Here is a 13930-nt window from a genome sequence, read left to right as displayed (position 1 = left end):
TTCCCTGGTGGTGCAGTGGTTGAGAGTCCGCCTGCCGACGCAGGGGACACGGGTTCGTGCCCCGGTCCGGGAAGATCCCACATGCCACGGAGCACCCGGGCCTGTGAGCCATGGCCGCTGAGCCTGCGCGTCCGGAGCCTGTGCTCCGCGACGGGAGGGGCCGCAGCAGTGAGAGGCCCGCGTACCGAAAAAAAAAAAAAAAAAAAAAAGTATAATGCGTGGCTTGTTCTCGTCATAAATATTTCTAGGCTTGATCAAACATCTGTCTTCCTCAACATCAACCCTGCCCCACCTCCTTGAACCCCTCAGATGAAGGAGTCTTAAAAACGAAGGTTGGCTATTTGGACTCCGTTATCTGGTTGGAGAAGCTATTGGCCTGGATGAGCAGAGTATTGAGGGAATCTGAAATAGGCACAGCGCTCACCATCAGCAACAGTCAAAAGTGTTTATGGGGGCTTGCACACTGCCATAAAAGGATCTGTGCTGCTAATCTCCATCAACAAGGAAGAAAAACCCTTACCAAACCTGCCATAAAAAGAACAGCAAATTCTATAATCAAAAAGCAGTATGGCCACCAACCACGGGCTCGCCGCACAGCTTGACTCTGCCTCCAGTGGTTTCCTATTGCTGTTTATGTCTTCAAGACTATCATGGCCCTTCTCAGTGCTCCTCCTGTCACAGGGCCCTGAGTCTCTGTGTGGCTGCAAATACCCTGTCAGTAGGTGTCAGGGGATATCGGGGAAAACCAGCAGGCGCCTATCATAAGCCTTAAAAGAGATTAAATACCCTTACTCCATGATTGCTACATATTAATTTCTCTCCTCCCTGCTGGTTCCTATTTGTTTAAGCTCTTCCATGGCTCCCCTGGAGTAGCACAGACATGACCTGGAATGACCATCCAGTCTTGGGCTGAGAATTCAATTTCTAGGCTCAGTGAATCCTAGGCTTTTCCAACAAAAGGAAATCACCATCCTCTAGGGCACAGATTCTTAAACTGGAGTCTCTGACCCATGGCCTCTCTGTGGATGCATGTGAAGGGATCTTTGAACTCCTTAAAACTGGTGTAGAATTTGTGTGCATGTGTACATGTGTTTTGTCCCTGGGGTGAGGCCCAGACCTCTCATCAGATTCTCAAAGGGTTTATGAACCCTCTACAGTTGACCAACCAGCACTTTAGGGGGAAAGTACAATGATCTTTATGGCCTGTATCTGCTCTTTGGCCCAGTGTGGCCATCTCACCCCTACCCCCCCTTTTAAAAAACAGTGGAAGGAAACCAAGAATCCTGCCATTCTGGGTTTCCAAGGCTTCAGCCTTCCAGCTGCCAAGTCTATTCCTTCTTCAAAGGCTGACCAAGCTTGCTTATCCCTTCTAAGGCCATCTCTTTAACTGTGACTTAAAAGTTGTGGTGTCTTCTTATAGCTTCCATTCAAATCCACATGATGGCTTTTGGAGCAAGCTGCTTGATGACACTGCTGGTTCCCCTGAGAATGTTCCTAATGGAAATGTTCTCTTTTCACATTGAACTGGGCTTCAATAAGCCTCTGTGGAACAAGATTCACAGAAAATGTCTCATACTTTTATTCTTTTAACCTTCAAAGTTCACTATTTCAGTGCTTGTAAACAAGAGACTACCTCTTCAAGGGAACAATCAGTCGCCCCTAACATGAAAGATCAATAAATGCTTCATCTATGTATGGGAAAGGCCAATCAATCACAGAATTATTGGTTTATGATTGCTTATTTCTCTTATTAGTGCTTGTACATCATACATTATCATTAGTAAAGATGGGAAATTTGAATTCCTAAGCAGAGTAGACTGTAATATTCCAAGCTCAGCCAAAAACATCATATTTTTACTCTGGGTTGGCCTACCATTTCTCTGCTGAAATCCAGCTTTGGAAATTTAATGCTTTCTGAGGCTATCCAAGGTTATTAAATAAATTGAGGGCTCTAACTCAGCACCCTTCCAATTGCTGAGAAAAACAATTGTTCGCCACAGACGACAAACAGGTGCCCGTTTTTCAGGACAAATGGTTTTAGGAAGAGATTTTACCAAAGGAGAAAGCAAGTGGTCAGTTGGGTCGACAGGAGATTAGTTAATTTCTCTGCTGAAATCCAGCTTTGGAAATTTAATGCTTTCTGAGGCTATCAAAGGTTATTAAATAAATTGAGGGCTCTAACTCAGCACCCTTCCAATTGCTGAGAAAAACAATTGTTCGCCACAGACAAACAGGTGCCCGTTTTTCAGGACAAATGGTTTTAGGAAGAGATTTTACCAAAGGAGAAAGCAAGTGGTCAGTTGGGTCGACAGGAGATTAGTTCTGTTGGAACCTGTGAAAGGATCAGAGCCCAATGCTTGGCTGAAACCTTGGGTAGCTTGGCGCCCTCTCCAGGCTGTTTCACACCGTGTTTTAAGTTCTTGGCAATCATTTTCTCTTTTTTCCATTATTCAGAGTTTTGGTCTATAAATCATAATAAAAATGTATCATTAAATTTGCCTCAACTGAACTAGTTTTATTTATTGCCACGTTTCAGGGAACCTGCTAACCTGGACATTGGTGAGACTGGAGCCGGGGTCAGGGATGGGGGGCTTTGAGTCTAAGAAAGGGGACATGGAAAGGCTGGTGGCCAGCGACAGCAGCTGGGTGGGGGGCACATGGCAACAACCCCACAAAGCTCACCACTGGCAAAGAGCTGAGTGTTCCGAGAAGAGGAATGTGTCAGCTAGATGGAGGGTCTGAGAGCCCTGAGTGCAAGGGACTATCCAGCCTCAGGTCTGAACTGATGTCCTGAACTGGGTGTGAGTGGATAATGACCAAGTCAAGGCTAGGGAGGGGTGCAGGACCCACGCACAAACTGGACATTGTTGGTGATGGAAGTGTGGCAAAATACAGAGTGTGCATGACAGAAAAATCATAAGCTGTGAAGGTAAGAGGGAAGGCGGAACAGGGCTGTATGGAAAAGAGAAATGAGAAACACACAACTTGAACTTTGACTAAAAATGAGAGGAAGGATAAAGGGAAGGTAAACACTTTGCAGATAGGAGAAAGCAAGGTGCCAAGTACAGAATTCAGGAACAATAGAGACAGCACCATTTCGGAACTGATAGAATTGTGATACCATGTGAGACTGGCATATTAATATGTATTCCATAAACTGTGCAGCTCGCAGCTCTGCACCACTCTATTTTGCTCTGACCGCAGTACCAGCCTCAGGCACCACAACACAATTTGGAAACAATGTGACGGAAATGTTTAATCTGCTCAGCCCATCTGTGCTGCGTATTTCTCCAGATCTCCCTGAGAGAGGCGCCTTGAATCTCCACATTGCCTTTAATATTCTCCTAAATCACCTCCCCACTGCACTTCAAGGGCCATTGCTACAATATCACAGGTTCATCTAAAGTGCAGTGGGGGTGGGGTGGGGCGGAGGCACAGGCCAGGATATTTTTTATTTTAAAATAATTTCCAGAGATCATCTTTTTTGCTTCCTTTAAAAAAAGAAGAAAAGTTATTCTGTTGTTCCTGTAAGGTTATTGAGGTTGTTCGTTGCAAAACAGGGTAGGATAGAGTGGAATCATTCTCCAAAGAATTATTTTTATTAATCTCGATTCCCTCAATTGGACATGGGAGAGGGTGAGCAGATGCTCCTTTTCTCTTATGTTTTTCTCTTATCCCTGCACCTTGCTACGGTGATGTGTTCATTTGGGGCTGGTGCCTGTCTGCTCTACACTCTTTGCATCAGGTATCACTTTGACCCTGCCCTCCTCCAAACAAAGCCATCTTGTTCAGGACAGGTATACATTTAGTCCCTGGTCACCATGCCCTCATCAGAAAGGAACACTGTCTATATTATTAATTTTTAGCTTAAAATCTTATATTTTCTCTCTATAAGTACAGATGTTGAGCATCAGATTTCCACTGCCTTTCCTCCACTTGATTTTGTCAGATTCAGTGATTTGGGGCTAGAATGTAGGAAGCTGGGGTAGGTTTCAGAGAAAGAGGGGATGACAGACCTTAGACAAATGGAAGAGAGTTGCACATCACCAAGAAAATTAGGATTCCTTTTGCTATGTGAATTAAAGAAATGAATAATTTAATCCGTGAGATTGTTCCGGCGAGGGAAAGGCAACGTCCCAGTTGCGAAGCCTACAGCCTGTCGGTGTGTTACATCATCTGCACACATAGGCGTTTCCATGACAACCGCTTATAGCTTCATTTCCTGGATCCCTCTAGGGGGTGTCACAGCCAGATCCACCTGCTTTTCACCCTACCCTCGGTGGGGTCATGGTAAGGTCGCCAGAATAAATGAACGCGGGTACTAATGATCTGTTTACTGCTGTTTATGCTCTGTGTGTGTCAGGGGCACGCACATTTAGAGAGCTCATTATGGTTGCAATTAGAGTGCACCATCGCTAGATATTTAACTCCTTTTTCTTTTAAATTAGCATTTTAATAACATTCTTTGAGCAGAGAAACAAAATGACCATTTTTCACGGACAAACTTCTAGCTGTAGGTGCAACTTTAATAGCAAAGTTGTGAAGGGAAAAGAAGGGAGAAAAAAGGCCATTTTTACTACTTTCACCCTCCTTCTTACCAAAAGGATATATTTATTTGCTTTCTAACACACTCGATTTCCTAAATTTGTTTTGAATCCAATTATATTGGGTGGTTTAAAGTACCGCACTCTTGTTGGATGGAAATTAGCAGCTATTGAAATTAACTTTCTATGTGACCTGTGAAAGGGGCGAAAATAATTACAAGTGTGTGTAAGAGACCCTTCTCCAAAAGACCCTTGCTGTAGGATCGGACTGTGATCTGATGCTACCATTATCAAATATCTTTATATAGTAATTGCAAGGGCTATTTTCTTTAAAAAGGTGGTTGCAATTACTGTTTTTGTTTTGTAATTCTTAGGATTATCTTACAGAGGATAAATGATGACAAAAACTTGTCATTATACATAGGATAAATAAGAAGCAGAAATAATGAAAATAATAACAGCATCATTTGCCGTTTAAAAAGGTGAGATCTTGGGGCATCAAAAAGTAAGACAGAACAGGAAAAATACAAGGTAGAGACCCACTGGGTCAGAATGTTCCAATAGGCACTAATTCCTTTTTAGGAATCAACAAACACCTTTGCTAGGTGTTTATAGATCCTCTGTTTGTAGAAAGTACAGTGAAAAATAACAATTTGAATGTTTCGATTATCTTTCCCAGTCTGTTCCATTTTCATTATTTATTTCCTATAAATCGGGACCTTGCTGAACATAATTCTGCAGACAAGGAGGTTGATGGGACAGCCAATGTGAACGAGGAGATAGATGGTGGGTGCGTATAAGATAGATGCTATGTGTTTATGAAAAGGAGCAGTATGTCTGCATGTGAACATCCACAAAGTAGAGCAAGCAAGCGTGTAAACTATAATGGGTATTTATAGGTTGAAAAAGAGGTGCAAGGAAGATTGTATGGCAACAAGCACACTGAGCCTGAAAACGGTTTGCTTTTTTCCTACCCTCCACGTCCAAGTTCCGCTAAGATGTCCCCTGCTTGCTGTGGCTCCTGTGAAATCTCACAAGCCTTTCTATGACAACAGATGGGGGATTTCACAGCCAGAAGACACAGGAGGTCAATAGTTGAAAAGCAAGAGTTAGAGAGATCTTTATCGACATCAAAACAATCCCCTGAAAGATAGAAGGAGGAAAAATTTTAAGACGTAGCAGGAAAGAAAAAGAGCCTTTATAAAAATGCAGGTTAAAATGTTTAGGCTTTTGTATCAGCCTAGTTGTACCTTAGACTCTGCCATTTCATAAATAAAATACGGATAGCATAGACTGTAATCTGGTGATAGCTACCCCAGGACATATCTAGATACACTTCTGTTATTTCAATTAAATACTGCATTATGGTTTGTGACAACTACATAGCTACAGCGTAAATGAATTTGGAATTAAAGTGTTACTTAGGCATCCAGTAATTTTTGTTTCATTCCTCAGTTTTACAAAGCAAATAGCTATAAAATCAAGATGTTTGTTCATTTACAGATGGAGCAGGATTGTTGTCACTGTTCTTTTTCTCTTTAATCCTCCTGCACAAAAAGAAGACAGAGCTCAGAGTCTGGCTCCCAACACTCTTAGCTTATGAGACACATCACAAAGAAAAACACATCCTCTTGACTATAATGTGAAATGCTGAATATTAATTGCTGGTATTTTGCTTATCTTTCTAGCTGAGTTCTGTCTTTTAACAATTATTCTGATGGGCTGCAGTCTTGCACTGCCAGGAGATTTTTCTCCTTTGCTTAATATTTAGAAACGCATTTTATTTTATTTTATTTTAAAAAAATCTTAAAGTTCATAATCCTCCTTGGAAGTTTTTAGTATCTGGAACTCTTGCCAAATACAGAATATTAGTGGGAACAGGGAAACCGCCAAAGCTCTTTGCTGAAACGATGATGCACTTTCTGAATCTAAAAGAAAAAATATTTTTCATTCTAGGAATATTAATATTTCCTTAATGAAACTTGAGAGGGTATTACAATTTGATATAATCAATTGGTCAGTTTAAATGTCACTTCACTAGCAAATTATGAGAAAGAATACTCTCATCTTACAGGCACAGACTTTCACTCAAAATTTACATGTTAAAGTAAAAGGATTTTTGTTCAAATCTGAGGATTTAATTGTATCTTGAATGAGTCATATGTCAAGAAGAAAGTTTTTAAATAGTAAGTTTTCTGAAATCATTGTCTATTATTTCTAGTGTGAGAATCAATATAATCTTTTTATTAGTCTTAAATACCACAAGTCTGGCAATGTCTGCTAATTCCAGCTTTTCTGCGTTCTAACCAGTTATCCCAAGCCCCCTGTAACTAATCCTATAAGCACACAAGTTACTGCTCTGTATATCTGCAATGAGGTTATAATTTGCTTCAGTATTTTGCTAGTTTGGTTGGAGAGCTAGAGCCATACACTACCAAGAAACGCTAGCAGACAGAGGTTTGGGGAGGCTGAGTTCCTTTTGAGAAAATAATTACACAGAAACAAAGCTTTTGTGACCCCTTTTAAATAGAGCATCTCACCGAAATGTCATCCAGCCTCTTTGGCAGATTAGTGAGGAGTTTATTACTAAATCTCTGTCTAATAAACGTGCAGTTGACTCTGGAGGAGCTGCTTGTTATAATACTGGCAGTGGGAAATGGAGGGAATGTCACAGTTAAAGACACAAATTTTCCCCATAATATATTCGAATGGAAACCTCTGAATCCAATACTACATGGGCATATCTAATAAATTTACAATATTTCAGTCTCAACAGCCTTCACTGGTTAGTTTTAAAGATTTATGTGGTAAAAAATTACTCAGTGATGAATATGGTTTATTCTGTGCAGTATTGGAGGTATAAGGAATTAAACTACGGTCTTTAACAGTGAATTTATTATTACCTCTGTCAAAAGACGAAGCCTTTCACAGCATTTGTTATAAATTCACCGCAAAATAAATGGCTGGAATTTTTATACACTGGAGTTTGTAAAGCATTGGGTGATTGTGAGCATTAACCTAACCCTGCCACGGCTTATATGGTTCTAGGTAAACATTTCTGTCTGGGTCTCACAGCAAATTATCTGATCTGGGACTTTCCACCTGACTGAAAGGGTGTGTGTGTGTGTGTGTGTGTGTGTGTGTGTGTGTGTGTGTGTACATACTACTACAAAGTGAAGGGTCTTGTCCAGGACAACAGTTCAGGACTGAGGAGATTAAAGTGGAAAATGCCAATTTTACTCTTTTTTTTTTAAAAAAAGGGTTTTATAATAAATGGCCAGGGTTTAGAGAATAAGGTTGATATGTAGCCGGGTCTCTTGTTTGCAGGTTTATATGCACGCATATGCACACACACATACACGCAGAAGCACACACACATACACGCACACTCACAAACACCCTCTCCCTTTTGTCCTCTCTTGGAATGGGTGTCCCTCCTCATTTATAAAAATTACCTGGAAGGAATGAGGCTGCCAGGGTTTGTTCTAGATGATTGGTTCCTGTCTGGGGGAAAGGAATGGCCTCTACTGAATTTGACCGGTGTATGACCGTTGCCTTCCAGCTGACCCCAAATCCCATTCCCATCCTCCTAACTCTATAGCCTCCCATAGGGGTTATTAATGAGAGAAAACACCATCATCATCATCATCTTCCTCATCACAGCACAGTGTTGACCTGCTTGTTAACATGAAATGGGGTTATGGGGACAGCTTCTGCTTCTCTTTTCGTATCATCATAAATAAGAAAAGATATTTTCTGATGGTACCCTCCCTCACCGTCCCCTTTGGTTAGGTCAGAGGTGAATGATAGCTCTTTGGCAGGCATTGATCAGTTTCATCACTATGTTTGTGCAGTCTGCGCCCCAGGCCTGTATTCTCCCCACTTCCTACCCCCAAATTACCTCCCAAGTTACCCTGCCCATCCCCCAGTCAGCCAAGCGGAGGGTCATGGTGCCTGAGGAAGTCCTAAATGGACACTAGATGTCACCAAACACCTCCTTTCCCTCAGAGCCCTGAAATTTAAAAAAAAAAAAAAAAAAAAAACTTCATTTAAAGCAATTGAAGGAATTAACTTATCTGTTTTTATGAGGTGTTGTCACATTCAACTAAGCACACTTAAAAGAGGAAGTACTGCTGCATTCAGATAATTTTTACAACATACAAATCTCTTCTGGAGGGGTTGGGGTCAAGGGAGGGGAAAGGTCTACATTCTTTAAGTAGTCCTTTGAGGGAGTAGGTGAAGAACACTGGGCTTTAAAAATCCCATTATAACAGACATGGTGTTATGGTAACATAGTCCAGGTGTGCCAGGGACAGGCCTGCTGCATTTGGATAACTAGGAGCTGGGTTTGGAGCCAGGACCCGGCCTGAATTTAAGTAGCTCCAATCCAGTGCCGGAAGCTAACTGTCATCCAGGATGATGAAATTGGTCCATCCTCATCCACATAAGACCCATGGCCATCTGACAGCATCATATGTTCAATGTTAAACTTGACCTTGCCTTTAAGGCTCCCTGTTTCCATACCAACTGTACCAGCAGAGAAGACAACCGAAGCATGGTGTGTTTGGGCGGTGAGAATATCTCCCCACCCTGGCTAAGCCACCATGTAAGTATAACCCTTCTGTGGTGCCCAGCTTGTTGCTCCAAGGCTGCCTTCCATGGAAATAAGTAGCTGGAAAAACCTTGGAGGAGCCCAGGGCCAACTCATGAGTCACACAACATAAGCTCAAGAGATGTAGCCTATCAACTCTGTTTACCTTAAATGGTAAACAGGGACCATTTAAGGGTCATTCAGGGACCTCTGCTTCTTTCTAGACAATTGAGAAAGAGTTTCTTTCTCTCTCTCTTTAATTTGCCCTTATCTGCTGGACAGCTCATGTTACCACTATAAATTACTTCTGGAAGAGGAGCCTAATTTTTAAATGGGCGTTTATTTAGGTTATCTCGAAGAGTAGAACAAGCACCTTTATTATTTAGAAAAAGGTTCCCTAGTGAGAGGCCTTTAAGCCAGTAAGACAGAGTCACTTCCCTGAAACATGGAAACTGTGGCTCGGCTTATCCAAATAGAGACTTCTTACCTCCCTTTCTCCTACTTACAATAAATGCTCACAGCAGTGCTGGTGCACAGAAGGGCCTTACGATCCTCAGATAAAAGGAACTAAGCCAGGGCGCAGTGTTACTGCACCGAGGGTGATTCAGCACCTACCCTGTCATGCCTGGTGCCCAGGCTGAATGGATTTTTGGAGTACACCTGTTGTTGAACCCCTGCCAAGTACTGATGGCCACTAACCCCCAAATCACTTTTCCCCGCTGTTGATGTTTGGAATGTCAGACAGGACTGAGCAGCAGCCGGTGTGTATTTCAAACACAGCAGATGGATTTTTATATTAGCTCCTATTTCATGTTCAGGCAGAGCGACCGCCACACTAAAACCGCAGCCTCTGTGCTGCCGAGTTTGCTTCTGTGAGATTAATTTTGTGAAATTAATTGGGACAAGATTGAAAAGGAAATTAAAATGTAGCTGAGTGAACAGGCCTTTCAAACACCTTTTTCCTGCTCTATTCAGACTTGAATTCTGCGGTGGTCTCAGGCATGGTAGGAAGTAATTTACGGGAGCCATCGGTTACGTATGAGGGGACCTGCACAAGCACCACAATCTGGAGCCACTGAAGAGCGTTAAACACCCCGCCGTGGCCTGAGCTGCGTCCCTGCGCCGGGTGGAAGCGAAGTTCGGTCCCTGCACCAAAAATGCTGTTCAGAAATATCTGGGCCCAAAAGGAACGCGGGAATGTCCACTGGATGCACAGATCTGCTCCATTATTAAAATCTCCTTTTAATATATTTGTGGCCCAAATTGGAACTCAGTGCATTAAGTGGGCATGCAACTTCATGGGGCTTAGTAATGGATAGATGTGTTAGGGGAGGTGGGCGGGGTCCTGCAGACTGTGCCATTGCTTACTGTTTCAGAGCTGTGATACATGGCTCTGGCCTCTCGTCAAAGACGTTTGAGCAATTGATCAATTTTGCCAGTGACAAACTCTCTCAGACCAGGAAAGGCACAGTGCATTTCCATGTAAGGCCTCTTCACTGGATGGCCTTCTATTTCCAAGAGAGGACCTTTTGAGCTTTCGAACATCTCTGTGAAGAGTTCTTGGCAGGACAGGCTACCTTTTTTTTTTTCCTCTCAATTCACTAATAATTTATTGAACTCCTAGTGTGTACCCAATATTGACCCCCAAAGTTTACTCTATTGTTAGTGGAAAAGAGGGGAATATAATAATAATTATCATCCTAGATGCCAGGTGCTTCTTTACACAAATTCTCTAATGAAAGTATCACAACACCCTATAAATAGAAATTATCCCATTTTTACAGATGAGGAAACTGAGGATTAGCAAGATTAAGTGACTTTGTTCGGGGTCACATAAGTAACCCACCTGTTGATGATCTGCTTCCCTAAGAATTGGACAGGTGATGGGCATTTGGTTATCTATGGGGGTGCAGCTTTCTTACCCAGCCAATCATCTTCTCTGGAAAAAAATTTTTAAAAGGGTAAATAGCTCTCTTTCTGGGATCATTCCTGTCCAAAGGCCCTAGACCCTAACAGACTCTCTTGGCCCTAGGATTTTGGGATTCAGGGTTGGGTCATACTTGGGCAACTATTAAGAAACAGTAGGTGTGGTGTGTGTGTTTATGTATGTATATGTATATATATATATATAAAATGAATATTATTAATCTATAAAAAAGAATGAAATAATGCCATTTGCAGCAACATGGATGGACCTAGAGATTATCATACTAAGTGTAGTAAGTCAGAGAAAGACAAATATCATATGATATCACTTATATGTGGAATCTGAAAAAAATGATACAAATGAACTTACTATTTATAAAATAGAAATAGACTCATAGACACAGAAAACAATCTTATGGTTACCAAAGGGGAAAGGGGGAGGGAAGGATAAATTAGGAGTTTGGGATTAGCAGATACATACTACTCTATATAAAATAGATAAACAACAAAGTCCCACTGTATAGCGCAAGGAACTAAATTCAATACCTTGTAATAAACTATAATGGAAAAGAATCTGAAAAAGAATATATATATATATATATACATATACATATATATGTAAAACTGAATCACTTTGCTATACACCAGAAACTAACACAACTTTTTAAATCAACTATACTTCAATTAAAAAAAAACACAAATATGGCCGCTGAGCCTGCGCGTCCGGAGCCTGTGCTCCGCAAGGGGAGAGGCCACAGCAGAGGAAGGCCCGCATACCACACACACAAAAAAAAAAACACAAATAGGGCTTCCCTGGTGGTGCACTGGTTGAGAGTCTGCCTGCCGATGCAGGGGACACGGGTTCGTGCCTCGGTCCGGGAAGATCCCACATGCTGCGGAGCGGCTGGGCCCGTGAGCCGTGGCCGCTGAGCCTGCGCGTCCGGAGCCTGTGCTCCGCAACGGGAGAGGCCACAACAGTGAGAGGCCCACGTACCGCAAAAAAAAAAACCCCAAAAACCCACAAATAAATAGCAATAAAAAAGAGAGAAAGAAACAGCAGGGAGTAGCAGGAGCCCAAGAATAAAGTTATTACCCCCCAATTCCCACCCCACTTCCCCATCCAGGGGCCACTTCTGTTCTCTACCTGCCACCCCTGCCCCTCAGAATATTTCTCTTATCATACAAAGAGAGAGCGAAAAGCCAAATGCATTTATGAGGACCCAAAACAAAAGAACTTAGAATTTTTTTGTTTGTTTAATCTGAATAAATAATTAAAGCTAAGACACATTTTTGTGTGGAATTTCTTTAGCAGATTTGCAAAGTCAGCCTCACCATGTTTATTTAGACCGGGAATGTCTGAGGTGGAAGGAACCTTAGAGATCTAACACAACTCCCTCATTTTACAGGTAAGGAAACTGCTCCAGGTAAGCTGAGCTGCACTCAGTTGCATCTTGTCTTGTGTTTCTCAGGGAAATAGACTTCTCTAGGTTCCTAAGAAGTGGGCTTTTCTTGCCTGACAAAAGTTCTACTGGCCAGAGAGAAAAGTAAAATGGAGATTTCTAGATACCATTTTTCTGGACTAACCTCAACTTGGGTCAGTTCTGTCCCTGCAGGTGTGAGAGGCAGGCTGCAGAGTGTAACTGACTCCAATAAAGGGAGCCAGCTGGGGCTAAATATGGAATAAATTTAGGATCCATATGAGAGAAAATTCCTGAGATTAGGAGTTACTGAACATCTGAATAGACATACAGCTGATAATGGCAGTGGAATCTCCTTTACTATCTGTCTGAATTGGTTCATTTGTGCTTTTTAGAGGCAAGGGAATGGATCGGGTGGCCTTTTAAGGTTCCTTCGTGTCCAAGGACTCTTATTGAGTTAAGTAATATAATAAAGGTAAATCCAATCTGAAATGCTCCCCAAGCCAACGTTAACTGGAATGAAGTTTTATGAGGGAAACTTCAGTTAAGCTTCTAGCTTCTCATTTCTTCCCTTGCCATGCAGAGGTGAGCAATGTGGAGAAGGGTGGCAACTGGTGTAGCTTTTGGGGTAAGAAATGTGCTACTACCAAGGTAAGGGATGACTACGAACTCAGGACCTTCCAGGAGATGGAGAAAGATGCCCGATAGAACCAAGGCAGCAAACTGTTCCCTGTGAATTAAACTCTGATATATTGGCTTTTAGTAATGGAGGAGGGGAAGGGCGGTTGGTTAAAAAGACCCAAAACAGGTTAGGGAAGGTCCCCGTGTTCTTTGGTATCTCAAAATTACAACAGCCCTGGTAACCGCAGACAGCTCTATACTGCAGGGCAAGTCACCGCACAGCCCCTTCTAAATGGAGGAAAGGGACCCCCAGTGAGAAGTCATTAACAAAGGCAAAAGACATACAAAACAAACAAAATAATCATGACCGAGAGAGAAGGCCAGCAGACAGTCTGACTCTGTTCTCCCCTCCTCCTGCTGCAGGCACCTCAGACAATGTAAACAGTTAATTTGTTCACCTGCAGGCTCTGGGCAAACAGAGGCCTGGTCACACCTGAGTGGATAACTCGATTACCCCAGTGTGGTAAGGTACACAAATTCTATTACTCGGCAAACCTTGCTTTCGGGCATTTGAAATACCAATCAGGCCAATGTCCACTCCCTTCTTTGCTTCCAATTTATTCTTGGTGTATTGGAGCTGCACTGGAATGGCACTAGAGTGGTGCTGAATTAGGAGTCTGGAAGAAATCACTAGAAGATTGTGATCTCACCCAGCAGGGATTGCAGGCCTCCTGCTCTCTGGAAAAAGGTTGGGTCTGTATTTGGCCCTAGTTCAAAGGGGACTCGTTGGAACCGCTGATAGGTACCTTCCTCAGCCCTGGTCTGTTTCT

At 42.4% G+C, this 13930-nt stretch overlaps 1 protein-coding gene across 1 annotated transcript in view; it reads right to left on the bottom strand.

The window, feature by feature from the left end:
- Nucleotides 1-13930, bottom strand: part of SKAP1 (src kinase associated phosphoprotein 1) — a 280928-nt gene that overhangs the window by 7621 nt on the left and 259377 nt on the right. The window lies entirely within an intron of this gene.

This window comes from Physeter macrocephalus, chromosome 14 (genome assembly GCF_002837175.3).
Source record: "Physeter macrocephalus isolate SW-GA chromosome 14, ASM283717v5, whole genome shotgun sequence".
Lineage (NCBI taxonomy): Eukaryota > Metazoa > Chordata > Mammalia > Artiodactyla > Physeteridae > Physeter > Physeter macrocephalus.
The sequence above is the reverse complement of the archived record's forward strand: the minus strand, read 5'-3'. Positions and strand labels throughout refer to the sequence as shown.